The sequence below is a fragment of the Rousettus aegyptiacus genome, unplaced genomic scaffold (assembly GCF_014176215.1).
Source record: "Rousettus aegyptiacus isolate mRouAeg1 unplaced genomic scaffold, mRouAeg1.p scaffold_m13_p_10, whole genome shotgun sequence".
Taxonomy (NCBI): Eukaryota; Metazoa; Chordata; class Mammalia; order Chiroptera; family Pteropodidae; genus Rousettus; species Rousettus aegyptiacus.
In genome coordinates, this window is record NW_023416285.1 from 38,501,526 (window position 1) to 38,526,828 (window position 25,303).

Here is a 25,303-nt window from a genome sequence, read left to right on the forward strand (position 1 = left end):
TGTTCTAGACACTAGCTACTTATGACTCATATTTTATAGTTACCTATTAGACATATTTGTTTTTTAACTTTACATATTATAATTAATTTGAAGTATTTTGAGTGAAAAAATACACAGAAAAAAATATCATTATTCATTATATTTTTGCTGTTAATCTTTTTTTAAGCCATAAACTCAAATTTAATGATTTTCCTATTATGAACCTTTTTTCCTTTTTTCAAGTAAACCTGTCTTCAACAATCACATTTGTACTGAATAGAATCAATAAGATGAGAATCATCAATTCTAGAAATGGAAATTATATTTTTAAAAATAATTTTATTTCCAGTGTTACTTGTTACCTTCCCTCTTCTCTTCAATATCAGGACAATAAGCAACAAAATATGAATGTCTTGCTTCAGATGGACATGATGTAGAAAATATGATTAATCTTTCAGAACCAAACACCATAAAATGAATTCTATTTTATTATTGCATAAAATATTTAGAACCTAAGGTTATTGTTTTAAAAACTTGTATGCAAAATTCTCCTTTTATGACCATTTAAGGAGAACACATAATAAGCTTTTTTAGACAAAATTTACAGAAAAATTTATTTTAAAATATGTTGTTTATTTGCTTCCCATAATTTGCTTTGTATCAGAACTTATTAAAAAACAAAACTGTAGAATGTCTTCAATTTGCCTCTAGGTGTCTAAGTAACTTTTATAAAACAAAATGTTTTGCAAATACAAGCAGTTAGGATCAATTACGATAAAAATTCTGATGTAATACATACCATTGACAATATTCTAAAAGTTATACAACCTATAGACGACTCTACAGTTTCAAAAGAGCTCTACACTCTTCACCTTTTAAAAATATTCAGCATCTGGAAATCTAAATGTGATAAGTGTTAGCTATGAAAGTATAATCTAGGAAGTAGTGTTTCCAAACAGAAAATCGATTCTTGCTCTGTAACTTGGCATAAAGGCAATACCTAAAATTATTGGCATAATACATAGTGGCAAGGAGATCGTAAAAATCCCAATACTTTTCAAAGCTGAAACAGTTGGAGATTATGACTCTGAGTAAATATTTAGAGCCACAGAACTTTATTAATTTAAGAAAGATTAATAAAACCTATACCAGGTTTTATTAATCTTTCAACCAAATTTCCCAGATTCCATTCTTGAGGTGATAGTCTGTCTATATTCAATTTCAACTAGAAAATTAAGATTTTCCAGATTAGTCAAAATCACGGATTTCCAAATACCTTGACAGACTCACTCACATATACACAAAAATCATTTGGCTTATTTTTAAATGTATGAATTCCAGGACTCTATCCCCAGCCCACTGTGTCAGACCTTATCTTGTTAGCTTTAGCAACACAAACTACACATGCAGTGCAGTAGCAGATTAGACATATTTTATAATGTTCACTGGTCATAATTTCCCCCCAAAATATGAGTTTTTATATACTGTAGTTAATTTATATTCATCTGTTAAGCCTGGATTAATGCACCCCCCTCTCCTAGGAAGTCTTCTCCAACCCTTCATACTATCTCAGGCTGTACTAATTGCTTCTTCTCTTTGGTCCAGTATCAACAAAGAAGATGGAGACCTTCTTTTGGTGATCTCTGTATTTCCAAATGCCCAGAACCCAGCAGTGTATCAATAAGCATTTGTGCAATTAATAAGTATTTGTTGAAAGAATAGATTAATACATAGCAATTTCGTATACACTAAACACATATGCTAAGAATTCTACCTTATTAATCGTAAATAACAGGTTTACATATCACAATTTGCTATGGAGCACTTTTCAGATTTGTCTGTGGAGACTTACCAAGACAAAACTATTCAAGGTAATAATAATATTATGGGCCAGTGAATTAGGGGTAGATAAAGAAAAAAGATTAACATCAAGTAGAATGAAAACAATAATAATGACAGAAATAATAATGGTAATAATCATATTAATAGAAACTAGGATGGAGTATGAATATAGATATCAAGTAATTGCATAAAGAGAAAGTGCTATGGAAATTTCCATGGCTTCTAGGTTTAAATCTAGCTCCTCCCAAGAAGTGAGATTCTTGTTCTTTGGGAGAATTATTTTAGAAAATAGACTTGTAGTTGAGGCACAATTGCTTGAGTGAGGAAAACCTTATGTTTAATAATACAGAAAACAACATATAGTTTCCCACTTATTTTGAAGCTCTTTACTTCTAAATAAAAAGTACATAATTAGATTCTTGCCAGTAAGCTGTCTCAATACCCTAATTCTAGAAATGAAGTAGCTTTTGATATCAAGAGCCCTGGATAAATTACAACTTGTGCCTAAAGTAAGATGAAGAAAAATTAGAAAGCACCTGAAGATTAATGAACTAGTAATCAATAAGTATTGTTTTCTTTAATTAACATTCTATTAAATCTTAAATGATACCACCTTTTAAGATACTTTAATAGTCAATTATGACATTAGCAACATACTGTGAGCTATAATTCAGTTAATTAAACCTAAAGCTATCTTTCAGTTTGGATTACAAGGCCACAGTCCAGATTGTGGACAGCTAGTGCAAAATTGCAGCTGCACCGTATGGTAAATATAACATAGCTTACCTGCAAACCTAATCCCATGCTTCCATGAGATATAAAACACAGGTGTGAATTTGGGGGCTAAAAAAATATAATTGTTTTTTATTTTTAACAAAATATCGATGATTAAATATATTTTTTAAATGTTTAAATCTCTAGGAGCTCTTGCATAGTATTAGCATAATAATAACTAAAAAATTCTGGTAAAAAATCCTGTTAACTTTTTTTAACTCTGTATTTCCTAAACTTATTTGAACATTCATTCATTCATTCATTCATTCATTCTTTCTTTCAATAAATATTTATTGAGCACTGACAATACCTATTAATATCTTAAGAAATTATCTTAGTAAAATATTATAGTAAAATAACTTCCTAGGAAGGTGTTTGAATAGCTTATTACAAAATTGCCTCGAAAAGGTTTTGAATTTATTTAAAATACCCATGCTAAATGTTATAATACTAAACATGATAGAGAAAGCATACAGTCAACATGTAGAACCTTAAATGGTACTATAGTTACTTTATAAACAATAATAAACTTAATCATGTATGGACAAGAAAGACAAAGCATGTCTACCTTTTTTCTCTGAAAAAGAGAACCCCTGGACTTCATATAAAAACAGGCTAGGTCATTTGCATAAATGAAAAGCATATAGTATGGTTTACACGTAATTATACATCAAAGAACTGTCAAAGGATAATTACCTGTTGCAAGGAACAACCAAAATAGTCCTTGAGGCTAGTAAGAGAATGTGAAGCTAGACCTTGAAAGGAGTGACATAAAGACAAAGTACCATGCCCGAACTGACTTAAATGATTCAGTTTAAAGTAGCTGAATTACCATTCCATTATTCATCAATATAGCACCAACACAGACAAACACTACGGTCATACATATAAACATGATATGTGGCTATAAATCACAAGGTTAGATAAGTTAGAAGCTGTAAAATGCCTTAGGTTTTTGCTGATAAATCTTTTCTAACTCCAGTCTTGAAGACACAGACACTTAGATTGTTGGACTCTATCTCCAGCTCCAATATATTCCTCTTTTAATGTTATCTGTTTCTTTCTTTCTATGCTGAAGTGTACTTGACATTTAAAACCAGATAACAGTGCTTGCTGGTGGCATAGGATGGTTTCTCTTTTACAGTAGCAGCAGAAACACAGATTGGTATCCATGTTCAATTGTCTTTGAAACAAAGATGAGGATGAAAAAGAAAATACCCAGCCCTTCTCTTTACACAACCAAAAAAAAGCTGATAAAAGAAAACCTCCATTTTGCTATTTCCTCTCCAGAGACAACTACCCATTTAGAAAGGATAACAGGAAAAAAAAATTCCTTAGAAAGAAATCACATTCTATTCCTAAAACAAGTCTTCCCAAAATGAAAGTATTAGGTTGCTTTATATCTAACTTTTGATGCCTGAAAAAGAACTTTAAAAAAATTACCAGTCATAATTATATCTTAAATTACATCACCTTTTAAGATATATTTTTAAATAATCGATCACAAGGTTAATAATTTACAGAGGAGGAATCTAAGGCACAGAGGGACTACACAGGATGCAAATAGCAAAACTGGTCTTTAAATGTAAAGATTATGGCTCCAGAGTCTGTGTCCTAATCCTTCTGCTCCCTCCAGAGACAATTGTTTGTCAAAAATTCAATGAGCTCACTAAGCTAGAATGTAAAAGTCAAAAATATATACTGATTATAAAATATAAGCTAATCTTACCACAGAATAATTTCTATGATCTTTTTTATTTATTGTTTTTATCTAAAGCATGTTTTATCTTATTCTTCAATAGTTTCATAGGAGAGTAGAAAATAATAATATAATAATTTATATTGATAAATTTAACTGAAAACAATTTGTTAAAAAAAAAAGTCTCCTAAAATCATTGAAGTTAACAGTTTTGGGATATTTAAAGCCAAGTGCCTATGATCCATAGGAAGTGTTACTGGAGCACTATTATAAATAACTACTTATGGCCTTAGAGGCAACTTTCAGAAGTTTCAGAAGCGGTCATAATGCTGTTAGAATGGATTATTTTTATTCTTATGTAAAGGTCCATTGTTTTGTCCTGCATGTGAAGAAATTTCCCCTTCTTTACTACTAATGCTTTTATTTTTCTTTGAGAAAGTTTCTCTTTCCTCCATAATTGCATGCAGTCTTGTTGGGATTGCCAAACAAGGTCCCCATCTCTTCTTCCCTGTTATCATATGACTTGAACTTGGCCTACAAACTCGTTTCTAGAAATATGAATCTTGAGCAACACATCACTGAGACAGAAAATCATAGTAAATGAGTTATTCTAATGATGGAGCCTTGAAGAGTTTATTCATTCATTCCTGCAACCCAGGGCCCAATTCATGGTCTTGCATCCTGTGTAGTCACACAGGATCTGCTCTTAGAAGGACCCTACAATTGGTTTAATATTCTGTTATTACCATCTTGAAATTATCAATAACTTTAGAACAAGGAGCCTTGCATTTTTATTTTTCACTGGTTCCTGCTATCTTAGTTCTTTGAGATTACTACATTTCTGCTCTTCTTGAGGCCTATATTGCTTTCCCTTTATTTCAGTGTGCTACTGCACACCCTAACAATAAATACATTTTTGTTTTGTTTTGTTTTCTCTTCTTTTTAATGAAGTGAGCAAAAAAGTTTCTGGAGCTCATATCAAAAGAAACTTTTTTTTTACATTTGGAAGACTCAAGACTAAAGTGCAAAATGTAATGTTGTTATTTCTAATGCCCTCACACCCTTTGGTGTATTCCTGTCATGTCTCTTTCTGTGATTTCCAGGTTTGCTTTAGAGTATTACTGTTCCCTGGATATTCAGAATTCATTATTGATATGCTGTATTTCATCTTGCACTTTCTAAGTCAGAGGCCATTCAATATTTTGTAACTCCTCTGTCAAAACACTTATCCTGTGTCCTGTCCCTCACCATGCTGACCCCTCTTAGGTAATTAATACATCTAATGTGCTGGTAGCTAATAAGGAACTGGTATGACATTTTTATTTTAACAGATTATTTCTTTACCAGAAGGAATGACTTCACACACAAAAATTTAGGGCACATTGGCTGCTCAAAACTCACATTTTGTGGCTTTAGGTTTCTCAAAACATACTAAATAGGAAGCCATATAGGTCTACCAATTTCTCTTGCATTTAGATGGAAAATATATAAGTGGCTGAGACTAGTGTTTCCTAACCTCTTTTCATCAGGGAAAAAAAGTGGCTGGAGGTCAGCCCTAGAAAATTATATGAGTTCTGTTTTAACGTGGAATTATCCTGCTTTATAATGGAGCTGTGTGTGCTAGAAATCTTGTTTTATGTTATACTGCCGAAGTTTCTTTTCATTGGTAACTTCCATAAATTGACTTTAACTCAGCTTCTATTTTTGTTCATTAGAAAGGTAAAAATTAATGGTTGCTTTCTGTGCTTATCTTGTCTTTTAAATGATAGACTATCTCCTATTCTCCAAGTATATTGCCCTACTAAATTATCAACAGGAACTTAAGAATATGCTTTCCACCATTTTTTAAAAATGATCTATTTTCATATCATTTTTTTCTCCCTATACTACCTCTATAAACTAAAAATTTACCTTGGGATAAATACAAATCATGTGGGTCAAAATATTTTATTTTTCGTTTTAATGTTTTAAGATTTAAAGCATTTTATTCATAAATGACCTTAGTAACTTTAAATAGTACTTTTACAGAGCTAGCAATAGAAATACTTGCTATTGGCTTATATGTAACTGTCATTTAAAAATAAAAGCATCTATGGCCATGCCACCCTGAATGTGCCTGATCTCGTAAGCTAAGGAAGGTCAGACCTGGTTAGTACTTGGATGGGAGATCACCAGGTGCTGTAGGCATTAAAAATAAAAAGAAAAGAAAAGAAAAAATGTGAAGGAATATATATATATATACATACATACACACACACATATGTATATATCTATATATACACACAGCACACAGACATACACACACACACATATATACATATAAAAGTTTTCTTCATATGAAATGCTATTATAAAAATCTCTATGAGGCTTTGTTTAGTAATGAACACACAAATGAAATATGCCAGTTCATATAAGAACTGAGCGTGTGTGTGTGTGTGTGTATATATATATATATATATATATATATATATATATATGTTTTTTTTTTAAAGGCTGTCTTTGGATTTTAAAAATCAGGTAGACTAGTCATTGTGAATGCAAATCTTCTACTCCTGGGATCATTTTGTTCTCTGTGTAACCAATGGAGATTTAAATAAATCCACTGATCCTATAGGGATGTTAAGGCATCAAAAGGATAAAGCACTGAGCCTTCAACACCTCATTCATGTTCGAAAAAAGATCTCCTGAATTTACATTTCAGCATCCTCATAACACAGGAAGGAGATTAGGAAACGTTTGTCACCAAAATATCCCAATCATTAAAGAAAAGGAATATAGCTTCCTTTTTCATTTTTGTCATTATTGACTGTCTTTTGTATTTCTTAGAAATATTAACTGGTAATATTCCTTTGAGATTCGATTTTTATCTCATAATTGTACTAAAATACAATTCAGTCTATGTGAACTATACTTCCTAGCTTTATATGTTTGATTCATGTTAATAACTTTGATATTATTTGCCTGCTATTACAAGCGGGCATCTTTTTAAATTAACAACTATCACATTCACAATAATATTGGCAAATGAAGTTGATTATTGTATTGTTTAGATTCATTATTAGTTTGACTTCTAGGTACTCTCACATTTTTTAAAAGCAAATTATTCAGTGATAAATAGCATAAAACTTGTCTTTAGCAATTGATGTAGATCAATAGCCTCCCTGTCAAGATGTCAGTCCTAGAAAACTAAATCATTTAAACTATTTAGCATGTTGAGTTTATTAAATCACCTATACATCTATGATATGTGTAAGTAATGGCTATACAGTAGTTCCTTACGATTGTTCACAAATGTTCTTCCCAAATGTTTAAGATGAGGAGATTGGGTATGAAATTAGAAAACCAGCAAAATTTTTGACTCAGACAGAATGGCAGGTTCCTTGGGATCTTTTGTGATTACTGTTTCTTTAAATGACATATTTAAATTGACATCATATGAGTAAATATGACTTTTCCTTCTGTAAAAATAAAATACATCTTACAACTAAAATCAAATAAATCTATTGATTTGAGTGAGGAATAAAATAACTTATAAAACATGTGTTGAGTATTTTAAACGAATGACTCTAATATGCCAGTAGTTAATAGAGAACACATCCTGTTGTGTTGCATATATCTAGATTCAGTAGTTTTAATCTACTTTTATTTGTAAATGTTTCCTTAGTGTTCACTTATACAAATTATCTCTAAGATAGTTAGCTAAACTTGCCTGCTAGGTAAATGCAGATAAAGATATCTGCTAAGTATCTAATTGGACAACACATGAAAGTTAAGCATCAGACACCAAATACTGATATAATGTTCTACAGTTCTATAGTTTTCCTTCTGAAATTGTTGTGTCAAGTGTTCCTACTGTAATTTGAGGTTTGGAATAGGTCTTTAAATAGAATCATATTTCTTCCTTCAGAACGTGTTCTCCTTTCCTCTTTGTACCACAAAAAAACACTATACAGACTGCTTTTTATTTTTTGATATAGCAGTACTGGTATAGTCATCACCTTACAGACTAGAAAATTTCACATTCATGTTTAAATATAAATGGTCTATGATTTTTTAAAACAACACATCATAATCATCTTAATTTACTTATAAAAATATATAAACCAATCAATATCAACTACAATAAAAAGAAAGCAAAACAATTTAACCCTTATTAATGCCTAGAGAAATATATATGATTTCATTATGGCCTGATTTCTACCCTTAGTGTTCTCATTATCTAGAAAGGGATGCAGTTAGAACACAGATCTATGCATAGATATATGGCACAATAAAGAAAATTGATCACACCTCTATTGTGGTCAAGTACACTAAACAAAATGTAGTTATTACAGATAACTACAGGAATCCAAGATTCTATCTGGAAGCAGTAACATTTGCTGTAGGCACTGAATGTTAATAGAATGCTATCAGAACAAATGGGGTCAAGTGGGAAAAGAATCCCATACAGTGAGAATGAAGCAAGCAAAATCATGGGGTGAGGGTATACTACAGAGAGATAAGGCTAAAAAGTAAAGATTGGAGTGATCATGGCAGGTCATATACACCCAGAAAAAAACTTCTTTGGTTTTAGAGCAAATGAAATAGTTTTAATACTTTTTGAAGAGTATAGATGGCTTCATTATTTCTTTTAGGAAGATAACTCTAGAGGTGATATGAAGGAAGGCCATTCTAGGTGATTATTTCTGAAAGATAATTTTCAAACATAACTGATGCAAGAACACTTTGAAATATATGAAGTACTTTTCAAGTGTAAAGTATTAGGAATCAATAAGGAAATACATAACCTGATTTATATTGAGGATAGCACCATTTCAAATATTAAGGTTATTCTCATAATTATATTTACCACTGATAAACATGTAGGTCAGTACTTTCTAATCTTACTTGACAGTAAGACTCACCCTGAAGTATTAGTTTAAAATATGTATATCAAAACCCTCCAAACTAGAATCTCCTGGGCAGGGGCCGAGTAAGCTGAACTTTTGACAAGCTCTTCAAATAATTTTTAACTGAGAGGAATAAAAGAAACATTACTGTCTAGATCAGTGCTTCTCAACCTTGTTAAATGGAGATCCTGATGCATTAGTTTGTGTAGTGAATGAACATTCTGGGTTTCTAAGAAACTCTCAGGTGATGTTAATGATGCAGACCTACAGACCACACTTTGGATAGCAAGGGACTAAACTGCTATTTCTCCCTGAAAGAGGAACTTAAATAGGTTCATATTGTACATATATTTTCTACCTCCGTCCAATGATAGTGCCTGGATGCAAAAACAAATAAAAAGCAATGAGCACATCTAGCACTCAGATCTTGGTTTCTAAAACCATTTTCATTTCAAAGGAGTCAGCTCCTTGGAGGAGTTGATTCCAGACTAGGGTGGGAAAAATACAGGATGAGCCTGCAGCATCTGGTACCACAAGATTTTAGAAAGCAAAGACATGCTCAAAAAATGGTGGTGGTATGTCAAAAGGGTACAGAAGGTAATTTAAAAAGAGTTCCCCATGGCCAAAGCTGAAATGATTTGGGCAAAACAATAAAAAAACAGTAATAGATTATACCTATTTTATATATATATATATATATATATATACACACACACACACACACACACACACATATACACATATATATAACCATACTAATATAAATAAGTGTGTAAACAGTGGAGAAAGGACCAGGTTTCCTTAAAAAATAATTCTAATTTCTCTAATTTTCAATAAGGAAACAAACTAGAAAATAACCAATTGAACACCACAATAATAATTGTTGGAGACAAATTCGACACATGGATACTAAAATTAGTGGGTAAAATATGAGGAGAAATAGGATATTTTCATAGTCTTAAAAATATCTCCCCCAGCACATGTAATATTGAAGAACAACAGGCAACATCTTAGCCAAGCGATTAAGGTTAGTGTCACTGCTAACAGACAGAACAACATCATGGTTGATATTACACTACATTACTTCTGTGGCATTATTGCCAAAAATTAACTTCAATGTAATGAGAAAACATTTAAGAGAACTCCATATTAAGGGATAATCTGCAAAGTACTTGATCAGTTCTTATCAAAAGCATGAAGGCAAAGGAAGACTGAGAAAGTAGCAAAGAACAGAATCAACTAAGGAGAATAACACAACTACATGGGATGTGGGATCCTGGTTTGGATCCTATAACAGAAAAAGGACATTAATGAAAAAGCAGAGGAAGTCAAAATAAATCTTGGAGTGTAATTAATATATTATACCAATATTACCATATAGATTTTGGTTATTTTACTATGATACATAAGATGTTAACATTAAGAGAATCTACCTGAAGGGTATATGGGAACACAAATACTCTTTCTGAAATTTTTCTGTAAGTCAGTCTAAATTTTTCAAAATAAAAATTTATAAAGAGTTAAAAATAATTATTTATGTTATTTAAAAAGTATTCCATAAATGTCTTCCTTTTATAAAATTTCTAAGAAATAGACTGACAATCAGCATACTGTTTCCATATACTCTCTCCTTTCTTACAGTGATTGTTATGAAAACTTTAAATCTCTAAAGATGCTTGGAAAAATTATCTCTGAGTAACTGGACCTTACACTGTTGAAATTTCATCTGTAAAAATTCTGTCATCAATTAATTAATTAATGATGGAAATTATTAGTGACATAGAAAAACTAATACATTTTATTATTTGTGCAATAAGCATATTTGAATCATTTCACAGGCTATATATTTTTTCTTTTTTTTTGTTTAGATTTGTAAATATAAATATTACTTTTAAAATGTTGTGAAAAAGTAACTAATTTCTTTATCGTAAAATAAACTGAAGCTTCTGAAAATAGATTGCACAGAAGGCACATGTTAAAAATCACTACAAGTAAAAAAAAAATCAGGAATCAAATGAAATAAAATGCATAAAATTGTAAAGGCTATGTAATGAAAACACATTCTTTTCTAGATTATAATACTATATATATTAGGAGTTTAGTGCAAATATATTTGTGTGGTTTTCATTATAAATACCTCTTATTTTTATATTGTCTATTAATGATGTATATATTTTATTTGTTATAATAGTAGGTAGAATCGAAGATGGCCTTAAGATTCCAGCCCCTGATGCTGTTCATGCTCTGTTCCATGTTGGGGGAACCTCTGAATATGATGGGGTAACATGTGATTTATTTGATAACCGTTGTCTTAAAGTTAATAACAATAAAAATATAGCATAATAATAAACATAATGAAAAAACTTTAAAGCTTATCCTGATAGGCCAGACCCAATCAGAAGAGCCTTTAAAAGAGGATAAAACATTAGAGAGATGGGTTCCTACTCGCCTTAAAGTCGAAGGCTCCATGATTTCTACAGATCCAAGGAAATCAACTCTATCAATGACAACCTGAACCCAGAAGGGAGCCTCAGATGGGACCAAGTTGGCCAACATCAGGATTGCAGCCTTGTGAGTCCCTAAACAGAGGACTCAGCTAATTCTTCTTCAAACTCCTTACCTGTAGAAATTATAATCCTTGGTCTAAACACCTGGGACAAAAAAATACTATATTTTAAATATACTTATGTTATTGCCATTCTAGTAATTTGAATTTTCCTAATAGTATTCTGTTTTAGAAATGAAATAGCATTCTTCATTTCAAAATTATTGAAGGGGCTATTCTAGTATTTATTGTTTCCTCATTTTTATACATTTGTAGTAAAAATATAATGTTGAATTGATATTTGTATAAAGGAATATGTAGTCATAAAAACAGTATTTTTGTAGATACAAGAGCTTTTTGTAGACAATTATAAATATTACTATTTCCATATACAGATACATTCTATACACAGGTACTTGACAGCTAATATATCTGTGTATATTATATACATTCTAGTTTAATCCATACAAACAGATTAAAATTTAAAGACATAATTTTAAATGATTGAATGAGATTTCTATCATTTTGAGACGATAAGTTTGAAGGATGATTAAACTACGCCAAGAACTGTGAAGGATCTGAGATTTTACTCTACTTATTAACTAATAAGTGAACCAGACATTTTCATGAATGCTAGCAGAAGGCACACTTCCAGGTCAGAGACAGAAGACTTCTATTACTCAAGGGAGAGCAGTAGCTAGAGAATCAGTATTTTCTTGGGGCTTTTCCCTAAGCCCAATTCCCCCAAAGTGATTGAAGGATGTGTGTAACATCTGAAAACGAAGTGGGTTATGTTATAGGAGAGGCCCAATCTTAGGGAAATCGAGTTTTTGTTGATGTTGTTGTTTTGTTTGTTTGTTTTTAAATGGCTAGTCAGCATGCTTGTCCTGTGTTTCAGGGAAAAGAAAAAACAAAAAAGCAAACAACAGCAGCAACAACAAAACGATCTCAAGTTTTCAAGACCATAAGCCGTAAAGAAGATACTGCCTCTTCCAAGGCTGATTGGTATATACACAAGCATTCTTGAAAAGATACTAAAAAAGAAAGACATTCAGTATATCTGCCTACAAAACCTACAGAAATGTGCTAGACTCATGTAAAATTGTTTTTCAATATACTTTTATGAATTGCAGTATTTGTCACATCATCATATTCACTTTGTATAGAAGAAAAGAAGATGCATCCATTTTTTCATTGTTTATGAAATTAGCATTCCTAATTATTGTTTGTTTTATAAATTTGTTGCTGGCATTGATTGTATCCTCTAAGTTTTTGTTTGTTATTGTTTAAATGAAGCCCAACCAGGGCTGCATCTCAGCTCTGCTGCTTATGTTTGTGTCAACATTTATTTGCCAGAACTTTATGCAGTAAGTCCCAGTGACAAGCACTGTGGACACTGCAGGGGATCAGGAGCTTTGTGGTAGGCAGATTTTTCAAAATTTGAAAATTTCAAGAGTCTCCTACCTAATGTTTGGAAAAAAAATTTATGCCTTACCAATTCTTCACATTAGTAATAGTAAATAATGAAGTTTTTCTATTGTCCACATAAAATTAAAAAAACTTCTTTCCAGAGTAAATATGTGTCTTTCCATGACAAACTTCAAAAAGTCATATCACACCCGCGAGCAAAGGGCTATAATGAGTTTAATGAGATGATATCACTATTTGTGTAATATACCACAATGTTGTAATAGCAAGTGCCTGTACTGAAAATTGAGGTTTTACTAAATGTCTTCTATTGTCTTAGAAAAAAAGGTTAACATAACCAATAAAACATTTTGATTGTTTTCTCTAGCTGTATTTATTTATTCATTTACTGATTATTTGTTGAGCCCCTATAACCAGTTTGTAGCAACTATCCTAGACTTTACTCATAAATGTATAAAAATCATTACAGCAAATCAATATGGCTCTCAGAATAAATAGTCCAAAAAAGTGAGACAATTATATATTAAAATACATGATTTTGTTTCATAAAATTAGTCATATAATATGAAAAAAATTAAGTTTGGTTCCAGTTGTGATCTAATGTTTTGAGATATAACTGATTCCAAATTTTAAGTTCAACAATCATTATGTGATTGCTTTCTTTTCTACTATTGTAAACATTCTTAAAAGTGTATGTTTGCAAATAAGTACAAGGCATAGGTAATACAGTAATAGCATAAATAACCTAATCATTACAATATTGCTGGAAATATATACAAAAGAGATAAATACTTTAGATCAGTGCTGTCTAATAACTAATAGCCTCTAAACACATGTGGATAAATTTAAATTAATAAAAATTAAATAAAATTAAAATTTTAGTTCCCAACCACACTTGCCACATTTCAAGTGCACAATAGCTGCATGGCACACCACAGAGAACATTTCCAACAGCATAGAAAGTTCTACTGAAAAGCATTGCTCCAGATAGGATATATAAAGTGTTCTTCAAGAGTTTCTAAAACAATGTTACATCAAGATGGAAGTTAAGTAAATGTCTGAGTATTCTGAGAATATATTTTACAGTGTATTCATGCATTTAATTTCATAAATTACATTGAGGTCATTACTACAGTTTAACTGCATATCAGGGAGCTATGAACACATTTTATTTATAATGTTTTAACTTTTTCAGGCTACGGCTCATCTGGTAAACTACTGAAAGAAGCCCAAAGGACTCATTTATTCATTTCTCACAAAAATATATATCTATGATAAACTATATTAATCTTCTGACAAATTTCATATTTCCCCAAATTTCTCTAATTGAAAATGATCTAACTCAAAGAGAGAACTACCACTAGACAATAGAAGTTCAATGATAGATGAGAAAATAAAAAGTCTGAAAATCAGCAGTGTCCATTTATTAAAAAAAAATTAAGCTTTTTAAATGAATTTCAGTTTTTTATATACGTATGATATATACATATAGGCTATCCATATATATTTGTATATAAATTATATATGCAAAATATAATTTATTTTTGTAGTATGTGTTTGGGAAATCACATATCAGTATTACTTATTAAAATGTCAAGGACTGTCCTGAAGGAAAAATAAATTTTTCACTATTTGTAAAATATTTTACAAATGCAGTAATACAGTAACAACTAACAGTTCTTTCATTTCTACTGTGACAGACTCTGTACTATGAGCTTTATATTAAATATTTCCTTAATAATCTATATGTACTTCTACATACCTATGGAAGATCTTAACTCCCTTGGAATCCTTATATCTACAAGAAATAGCTATTTCACAAACAAACAAACAAACAAACAAACAAAAACCCAAAAACAAAACAAAACAAAACAAAATGAATAATAAAAACTAAAAGCTTTTAACTGGAACAGTTTAGTAAAACATAGAAATATAGGTGGTATATATGCAATCAAGTTAATACAATTATATTCATCATTCTAAACTTCAATATCAAGAACAAGGCTGGGGGTATCACTTTGCCCAACTCATGTTACAAAACAACAATAATCAAAACATCATGGTATTGAAAGCAAAACAGACACACAGATCAGTGGAAACAGATCAAGAGTCCAAAAATAAACTCATGTTTATATCGCAAACAATTTTCAACAAAAGAGCCAAAAACATACGGTGGAGAAAAGAAAGCCTCTTTAATAAATGGTGCTGGAAAAACTGGAAAGCCACCTGCAAAAGAATGACACTAGACTGTTGTTTATCACCACATACCAAAATCAACTCGAAATGGATTAAGGAACTGAATATAAGACCCGAAACAATAAAATGCATAGAAGAAAACATAAAAACCAAACTCATGGACATTAGACTTAAAGAAGATTTATGAATTTGATGTCAAATGCAAGGGAAGTAAAAGCAAAAATAAATTAATGAGACTACATCAAATTAAAAAGCTTCTGCTCAGCAAAAGAAACTGTCAACAAGGTAAAGGCACAACCATCCAAATGGGAAAATATATTTGCAAGCAACACCTCTGACAAGGGTCTAATGTCCAGAATATACAAAGAACACATACAACTCAGTAACAAAAAAACGAATGATCCAATTAAAAAATGGGCAGAGGACCTGAACAGACACTTCTCCAAAGAAGACATATAAATTGCCAACAAACATATGAAAAAATGCTCAACACAGTTAGCTATTAGGGAAATGCAAATCAAAACCACAATGAGATACCATCCCACACTTGTTAGAATAGCTGTTATCAACAGAACAAGTAATAACAAATGTTGAAGAGAACGCAGAGAAAAAGGAACCTTCATATGCTGCTGGTGGGACTGCAAATTGGCACAGCCACTATAGAAAATGGTATGGGGGTTCCTCAAAAACCTAAGAATTGATCTACTATATGATCCAGCAATCCTTCTACTGGGTATTTATCCAAAGACTTGAAAACGTATATCCGAAAAGACATTTGCACACCGATGTTCATGGCAGCATTATTTATGGTGGCCAGAACATGGAAGCAATTGAAGTGTTCTACCATAGATGATTGGCTAAAGAAGCTGTGGTACATATATACAATGGAATATTACTCAGCCATAAGAAGAGATGAAATACTGCCATTTGTGACAACATGGATGTACCTCGAGATAATCATGCTAGGTGATATAAGCCAGACAGAAAAAATTGAAAAACACATGATATCATTTTCATGTGAGATATAAACCTAAAAACAACAACAAAAAAATACAGGACAAACAAACAGAGACTCAGGGAGATGGATAATAGACTAGAGGTTACCAGTGTATAGGGGGAGGCAGGAAGTAAATGGGATAAAAGGGGTCAAATATGTGGTAACAGAAAGAAATCTAACTATGGGCGGTGAACACACAAAGCTACATATATATGTGTGTGTGTATATATATATATACACACACATATATATGTAGCTTAAATATATATATATATATAATGTCTTACTGTGAAATTATACACCTGAAATTACTGGATATCGTTAACTAATGTCACCATAATAAAAATTATAAAAATAATAATAAAATAAAATACCAACAAAGAGAAAGAGAAATTAGGACATGTTTTTAATACTTCAACCCTTTGAAGGGAAAAAGGAGAAAGGGAAAGTGGTATTTTTTAAGCAATTAAAAATAAGATATTTTAGGTTTACTTTATTCACTGTGATATACTTCAAACTTGTAGATATAAATGGGTCATTCAAAAGGCTCAGGAGAAAGGATCATTGACAATTTTGTCAGAGAAATTTATAGAATGAGATTTAAATACTAAATATCAGGAGGCCATTATGGCTTTTTAGTGAATGCATAAATTAAGTTATCAAAACTAGATTGAATATTAAATAAATAGCCATACGGACTGGCAAGAAATTCTACTGGTAAATAGGAATCTGTTTTATTTATAACAAATGTTTTCAATTCTGACAAAAATATTTGGTATTTGGTTTGGTTGATGTGTGTGTGTGTGTGTGTGTGTGTGTTCATGTATGCGTATATGTATGTACATAAAAGCCATCTATTGTTTTGAACGTCCATCACATTTTTTAGCTCTGAGTTTACTGCTATCACAGTTGATGTCCTATGGGTGGCGCTCACACTATAACAACAGGGTATCACATTATTTCTCAATAGAGATGTGGGGAAATAGAAGCATGGATTATGTCTAACAATTATCATTATCATCAATGTCTTTTTTATCATTTCTAACATTAATCAAGTGTTGTATATGTGGCAGACACTTTGACAAGAACTTTATGTATTATCTTACTTAATTCTTAAAACAGATCTATGGGCTATGTTCAATTGTTGCTCCCATTTTATATGAGGTAAAACTGAGATTACTTAGTTACTGTGTTCAGTGTTTGTGGTCTTCCTTCTGCAAGACTGGAAGGCCATTTATCTGCTCTTTTCATTAATCTATGACAATTGCCTAGAACAATACTTGATCTTTAGTATGAATTTAAAAAAATGCTGATGAATGAAGAAGATTATTTTGCTTATGCCCTATGATGTTCAATAAAATAAATCAAGCAACTTAACTGGCTAATTTCATGTTTATTTCTCTAATGGTTATCACTGATTGGTGCACATGAACCTCTACTACCTGTGCTTAAGACGTCTCTTTACATTTATCTAACCCGGTCCTTAGTTTTTCTGTTTATCGAGACCTTTGAATAACACATCAATTTTCAAAAATCGATGTTGAAAGTAAACATTATGAACACCTTTAAAAGTGTTTAAGAAAAGTGGGGAATCAATATCACTGAAAATAGCTCTGGAATGAGCACTAAATATCAACTCCACCTTGACCTTTAGTGTGCTTAAGTATCATTTTACACCTGAAAATTTGAAAGTCTTAAGTGTAATCATTATGTCATGTTTTGAACTAAAAACTAGTTCAGAGTGAGGGAAAGGGCAAATTGAATTTCAAGATCTGAGTTTAAGAAGGGAGTTATATGTATTCAATACTCTGTTATGAATTGAATTATGTCTCCCTAAAATTTATATTTTGAAGTTCTATTCCCCAGTACCTCAAAATGTGACCGTATTGGAAATCTGACTGTTACACATGTTAAAATTAGGTCACAATGGAGTAGGGTGGGCCTAACCTCAATATAACTAGTATTATAAATAAGGGAATTTGGATACAAACAGCATAGAGGGAGAATGCCACATAAAGCTGAAAGCAGAGATCAAGGTGATGCTCCTATAGGCTAAGGATGACCAAAGATTGCCAGTAAACTGGAAGCTAGGGTAAAGGCATGGACCACAGTCTTCCCCACAACCCTCAGAAGGAATCAGCCCTGTCAACAGCACTTCAGGCTCAGACTTCCAGTGTCCAGAACCATGAGATAATAAATTGATGTTATTTAAGTGACCCACTTTGTGGATCTTTATTACAGTAGCCCTAACAAACTAATACACTAATACTCCTTTCTCAGATTTTGTTGAATTTGTCATAGTTAAGAGTAACTAAATTTTAGCACTCAAATAATATTTATTCTATTAAATATTGAGGCATATGTCAAAATACACATGAATGTCCAAAACAGCCACCAGTTTTCATTGCTTTATAGTGTTAGATATTCTAACCTTTTGGTTAAAACATAGTACATTTCAGAACACCAGAAGCACACATAATTAAATGCATAACTAAAATCATATATAAAATCTTTCCTTCCTACAAGGTTGGAATTAATCCTACCCTGATCCTCTCCATTAGCGATGATTATTATGATTTATTGGAGTCATTCATTTCACCAACATTTTAACAGAAAAATCATAAAAATATCTTCAGCCCAAAATTTATCTATGCCAATATTTTTTTGAAAGGTAACTACTTGATGTATAAATGCAAAAGCTTAGCCTGAGTCTGAGGCTAGTGCTACTATTTATATATCATGACCCAGTTTATCTATCTGAGTGTCACATTAACCCACATAGCTTGAGATGCCCCAGTGCTATTTCAGAGCAGAATAGTATATACACCACTGAACATTATTATCTTTGAGAGACATAATAATTTCAGGAAATGAACCATTAAATTAGGATTTTGTTATCCCCTTTTTGCTGCATATCCATGTCATTGATTTTCTATGAAATGATGCATAGTACTTTAAGAATAAGAGTAACAAAAAGTTATTTATAGACATATTAAAAGTAGTTAGTTCATAATCATACAGTGAAAAAGTGAAATACAAAATCTATTCAATGTAAGTATAATAACAACTGCAGAACATTACCTCTGGCAAAGAAGAGATAAAGGCATAATTTGGGGATAATATATTTCAAGTGTATACATTTATCTCTTCTATATTTAAAACTTTCAAAATTATTCAATATTCATCCAAAAGTTATACTTACTTTCTTTCAGAGACAAATTTCTGAGCAAAAATAAATTATGACCAAATAAATTCTACATAATATAAGAAATATAGTACACATTTATAAGACTCTTAAGAATCAAGAAAATTATCAAAAAAGGCATCAATGTAATTTAACATTAAATTAAGCATATGTTAATTATTGTTGTATTCAAATAAGTTTAAGTATTATAAAACAAGAAATATATTGCTAATATATATTGTAGTAACAAAATTCTGTGTACTGTCTCAATACTTTGAAAAAATACACAAACCTTAAACTAAAATTTTTAGCCAGTTTAAACATATTGGAACTAATAAGTCTAGAATATTTAAAAATTGTATTTACAATTTCAGCAATCAGAAGACACACATTTTATAATAATGTGAATACCACAACTAAGTTGCAGAAAAAATGGAATTAATTACATTTTAGACTGGATTTGTAGTCCAGTACACACATTCTATTCTAGTCTATATTTCTTATTTTTGAACATTTTTCCTGTCTTCCTTCTCAGTTTATTTTGATTTGTGAAGAGATATATATCAGATTTAATACATAACTTTGAAAAGTTAGAAATATCAATGTTAGTAGTCCCTATTTATACTATTGTACAAATGATTTACAGCAGGATGCACACTTTTGTATCTAGTTTCACAGTATTCAACATGTGCTAGTCTTGAGCTCTACATTCTTGCCTTTCTCCCCTCATGCTCACAGGAACACATATTAATCTCCTACAATATGTTAAGCACATTGTATGTATTACCACTAATTCTCACAACGAACTTGACATGTATGCATTTTAATATCCATTTTATAGATATACAAACTAAAGTTCAGAGAGCATTTAATTGAAATTCTTAAAAATCGCAGGTAGTATTTGGTAAAGATGAAACTCAAACTTTGATATAAATTAAAATATTTGCACCTCCAGAGTCTGAGTTCTTTCCAACATACATGGCAGCCTTGAAGAGAGTAAAACAGTCATAAAAGAATAATATAAGGCTCAAGTATGTTTATCGAGAGGGAAAATGTCTGTGGCAAACAGAAAAAAGAACACAGAATAATGTCTAGGAGGTGGAGGTCTGGGTACTAACTTCTGTTCCTAAATTATCCGCAAACAAGCTTTTCCTTCCTCCATTCTCCATTCTCCTATGGTTACTCCCTGGAAAGCAAGTGCTTTGGAGAGTAATTTAGTATCATCTATCAAAATGTGAGATAGGCACACACTGGGCCATTCCATTTCTAGGAATAAATCCAATGGAAATCCTTTCACATATGCCAAAAGGTATATGTACAAATTTATTTACTAGAGTACAGTTTGTAAGAGAAAACCTATTAGAATTTACATTAATATTTTGATTAACATTTGTTGTCGATTCAACATCACCTTTCATCCACACTCTCTCCTATAATACAGGGGAAGAGGCAGCAGATTGTGCCAGTGAAAATCACTTGAATGAGATTTGAGCTGTGAAACAGTAAGATAAGCCATTATTCTCTGGCACTGCTGAGGACAGGCACAAGGGCATTGGCAGACAGCAGGCTGGACTTGAGGTTTTGCCAACAGCTTTCAGACATCCTCCTGAGGATTAAACACTTTTATACCACTGGCAGCACAGATCTGCAGTATCAGCTCACCTGTTCTGCCTACACTTCCAGATATCGTGACAGAGAGCCTGGGGTATCTCTAACATTTGTTCCCCCTGCCCTTCCAACCATTGCATATGCCTCTAATATTTTATATTAAAATCTTTCTTACTTTAAATAAAGTGGCTTCTATTTTTATGACAGAAGTGTAACTGATACATACATATGTTGAGAGATAATTCCTGAGTGTGCCATTTCTGCATAACCTCTGAACAAAGGGCATTAACAGCTTTGTGCAAGAATGTTTGCAAAGCTATTCCAGGGCAGGTAACAGATTGGAGTACTTTCCAGGGTCTCTTCTCCTCCCCAGAGGCATTCTAGAGTGATAAAGCCAGGGTGTCCTTTCAGGAGAAAGGGCAGATTTGATTTCTGACCACAATAATAAAGATGATATTTTCCTGTGAGCCAAAGGTTGGGCAGGTTTGTTAGCAGTTCCCTTATAAAATTAGAGATGTTTCTTCTCTGGGACAAAGAATCCTATGTTCATATATTACCTGGACTCTTTCTATATTGCCTCTGTGGGACATAGGGGGTCCAGAGGAACCACTGTGAACATCAATGTCATGCTGTTTGTTCTACTGTGACTAATAAACTGTCTAGATCCAAATGGGTTCCTTGTTTCCTATCTACTAAACCCATATAATACGGCAAGCTGGCCTAGCACTTTTTGCTATTTTGAAACTGTTTGGTCACTTGGTAATGTACTGGAATACTATGCATATTTAAAATTAATAAGATCGATATACAAGATAGAAATTGGGCAGCTGAGATACCCCAATTAAAATGCAGATATTGTCAAATTGGATCAAGCTGCAAGACCTAACTATGTACTCCTTAAAAAAGAAAATAATTTTAAATATAAAAGTATAAATTGATTAAAAATAAAATGATGAAAGAATATATACCATGCAAATACTAATCAAAAGAAAGTAGGAGAAGCTATATTAATACTAGTCAAAATAGACTTGACAGAAAATAATATTACCATGTACAAAGAAGGTTATTTCATATTCAGAAAGAGATCATTGATTCAAGAAACAGAAAAATCCTACCTATTAAAAGAATTTCAAAATACGCAAAGCAAAAACTGATAATAAAAAGCTATAATATAGTCAAAGATACTCAATACTCAATACTGATAGAATAAGTAGACATAAATTCAATAAGAATGTAGAAGAGTGGAACACACAATCAACCAATTTTGTCCACTGGAAATTTATAGACCACTCCATCCAATAATAGAAAAATATTCATTCTTTTCAAGTTCACATGGAACATTAACCAAGAGACTATATTCAGCACTATAAAACAAATTTTATTAAATTTAAAAATTTCATCATAGAAAATATGCTCTCTGACCAAACGCAGTCAAAATAGAAATCAGTAACAGCAAAGTCCAAAATGTCTGAAAAATAAATAACAATTTAAAATAACCCATGAGTCCAATAAAAAGAGAGAGAAAGAGAGAGAGAGAGAGATAAACTAGGAAAATATTTTAACTGAATAAAAATAAAAAATAGAACATATAAAATTTGTTGAATTTTTCAAAAATAACACTTAAGGCAAAATTGAAAGCACTAAACACCCATATTAGAAAAAAAGAAAGGTCCTAAAGAAACACATCTAGTTTCAATCTTATATCACTAGAAAAAGAAGAGCAAATGAAACATAATGTAAGTAAAAGAAAAGAATATAGACGAGACTAAGAATAAATGCAATAGGTAGCAGAGAAAAACTAGACAAAGTAAAAGTAACTAAAGTTGGTTTTTGACAGAATTAATGCAATTGATAAACCTTTAGCTGGAAGTGGAAAAGAGGAGGGGGTGAGAGAGAGAAGGAGAGAGACAGAGACAAAGAGACAGAGAGTGACAGAGATAGAGGCAGGCAGAAAATGCATTTGTGATATTCCAAATGCTTTCTTGATTAAAACTCTCAGCAAACCACTCATATAAAGGAACTTCAGAGCCTGATAAAGGGTATCCACTGAAAAATATACAGCTAACATCATGCTTAATGGTAAAAGACTGAATACTTTTCCACGAAGATTAGGAACAAAACTGAGATGTCTGCTCTTACCAAGATTGTTCATCACAGTATGGAGGAAGTTTCTAGCCTATGAATTAGGCAAGGATAAAATACAAAAGGCATCCATATCGGAAAGAAAGAAGTAAAACTTTTATTTACATATGACATAATTGTGTTAGAATATCTAAAATTACCAGAATAAGAGACTTTAGAGAGGTTGCAGGATACAAGAAATCATGTTCTCTATATTGGTGGCAATCAGCTTAAAATAAAATAATGTCATTTACAATAGCGATAAAAATATGAAATGCTTAGTGATAAATCTGATGAAAATGTGAAATACCTGCATTGCTGGGATAAAAATGACTTAAATGGATATACTATGTTCACGGATAGAAAAACTTAATATTATGAAAATAACAATTCTTACCAAATTCATCTATAATTAAATGTAATCTTAATGAAATTCCAAGCTGGCCTTTTAGAGAAAACTGAAAAATTCTAAAGTTCAAAAGGAATTTAAAGAACATCAAATAGTCAAAGAGACTTTAAAAAAAAAAAAACACAGGATGAAGGATGAATGCTATGCGATTTTAAGATATATTTTGCTACAGTAATCAGGACAGTGTGATTTTAGCATAAAACAAGCAAATAAGTCAATAGACCCACAAATATATAAAAACTGGTTTTAGAAAAAGGTGCAAAAGTATTCATTGAAGAAAGAATAGTCTCTCAACAGATGATTGTGGAACAACCAAATATCCATATATATGGATATTTATATACATCCATATATTTATAAAATAATACACACACACACATACAGGTGATTGTGGAACAACCAAATCTCCCTCTATACATATACATAAATACACATCCATACACACACACACACACACACACACACAATGACTTGATACCATACCTCACACTGTATACAAAAATTAATTGAAAAAAGAATCAATAATATGACTGTAAAGGCTAAAATTATAACACTTTAAAGAGGAATCCTTGTTGTTGTTGTAGAAAGAAGAACCCTAGAAACCAAGCGGCACTGAGAGTTTGAGAACTCAGGTTTATTATGCCAGTGGTCCCAGAAGAGCTAGCACTCTGAAGATCTGGGGCCCTAGCTCAGGGACAACCTTACTTTTATAGGACCTAACAAGCAAAGACAATACATCTGTTATAGACATAACAAGGAAAGGGGAGGGTGAGTCTTCAGTTGATCTCAAGGTCACCCGTCCCTTTGACCTATGTGGCAAGCATGTCTATAGATCACAATATTAGCCATTTGAGTGGAAAATTCCTTTTCATTAGCACTGGGCTAAGAAAATATTTCTTAGAGACTACAACAAAATCTCAATCAATCTCAATACTCAATTATACAAATAATTAATTGGAGTTCATAAAAAGTCAAAACTTTTCTTCAAAAGATACTGTTGAGAGAAGAAAAAATACTCTACAAACTAAAAAAAAAAATCTTTGCAAAGCATATACCTAGAATCTATAAAGAACTTTAACATCTCAAGAAAAATATTTTCTAAAAATGAGAAAAATATTTAAATAGACACTCCACCAAAGAAGATATACAGATGACAAATAAGCTCAGAAAAAGATGTTTAACAGGAGTAGGAAAATGCAAATTAAAACAACAAAGAAGTCTATGACCATGCCACCCTGAACAAGCCCGATCCCACTCAATCTTGGAAGCTAAGCAGGGTCGAGCATGGTTAGTACTTGGATGGGAGACCACCTAGGACGACCAAGTGCTGTAGGCTTAAAAAATAAGAGGTTGTATGATGACAAGGTCCTTGCAATCTGTGAGGTCAACCATGGGTTGTGTAACCTAAAAAGAGAAGAGAAGAGAAGAGAAGAGAAGAGAAGAGAAGAGGCTAAAATTAAAAAGGCTGACTGTATCAACTGGTTATGAAATATCATATACTGCTGGTAGTAATGTTAAATGGTACAACCACTTTGAAAAATAGCTGACAGTTTCTTGAATATTTAAACCCGAGCATACCATATTATTTCAGTCGTAGGTATTTGGAATACTAATCAAAAATTATAATGAATG

The 25,303-nt window shown here is 31.6% G+C and overlaps 1 protein-coding gene and 1 pseudogene across 7 annotated transcripts in view; one reads left to right on the plus strand and one right to left on the minus strand.

The window, feature by feature from the left end:
- The window catches only part of CCSER1 (coiled-coil serine rich protein 1), a 1,108,427-nt gene that overhangs the window by 725,902 nt on the left and 357,222 nt on the right, over positions 1–25,303 (minus strand). The window lies entirely within an intron of this gene.
- LOC118609223 lies at positions 24,889–25,007 on the plus strand (annotated as a pseudogene).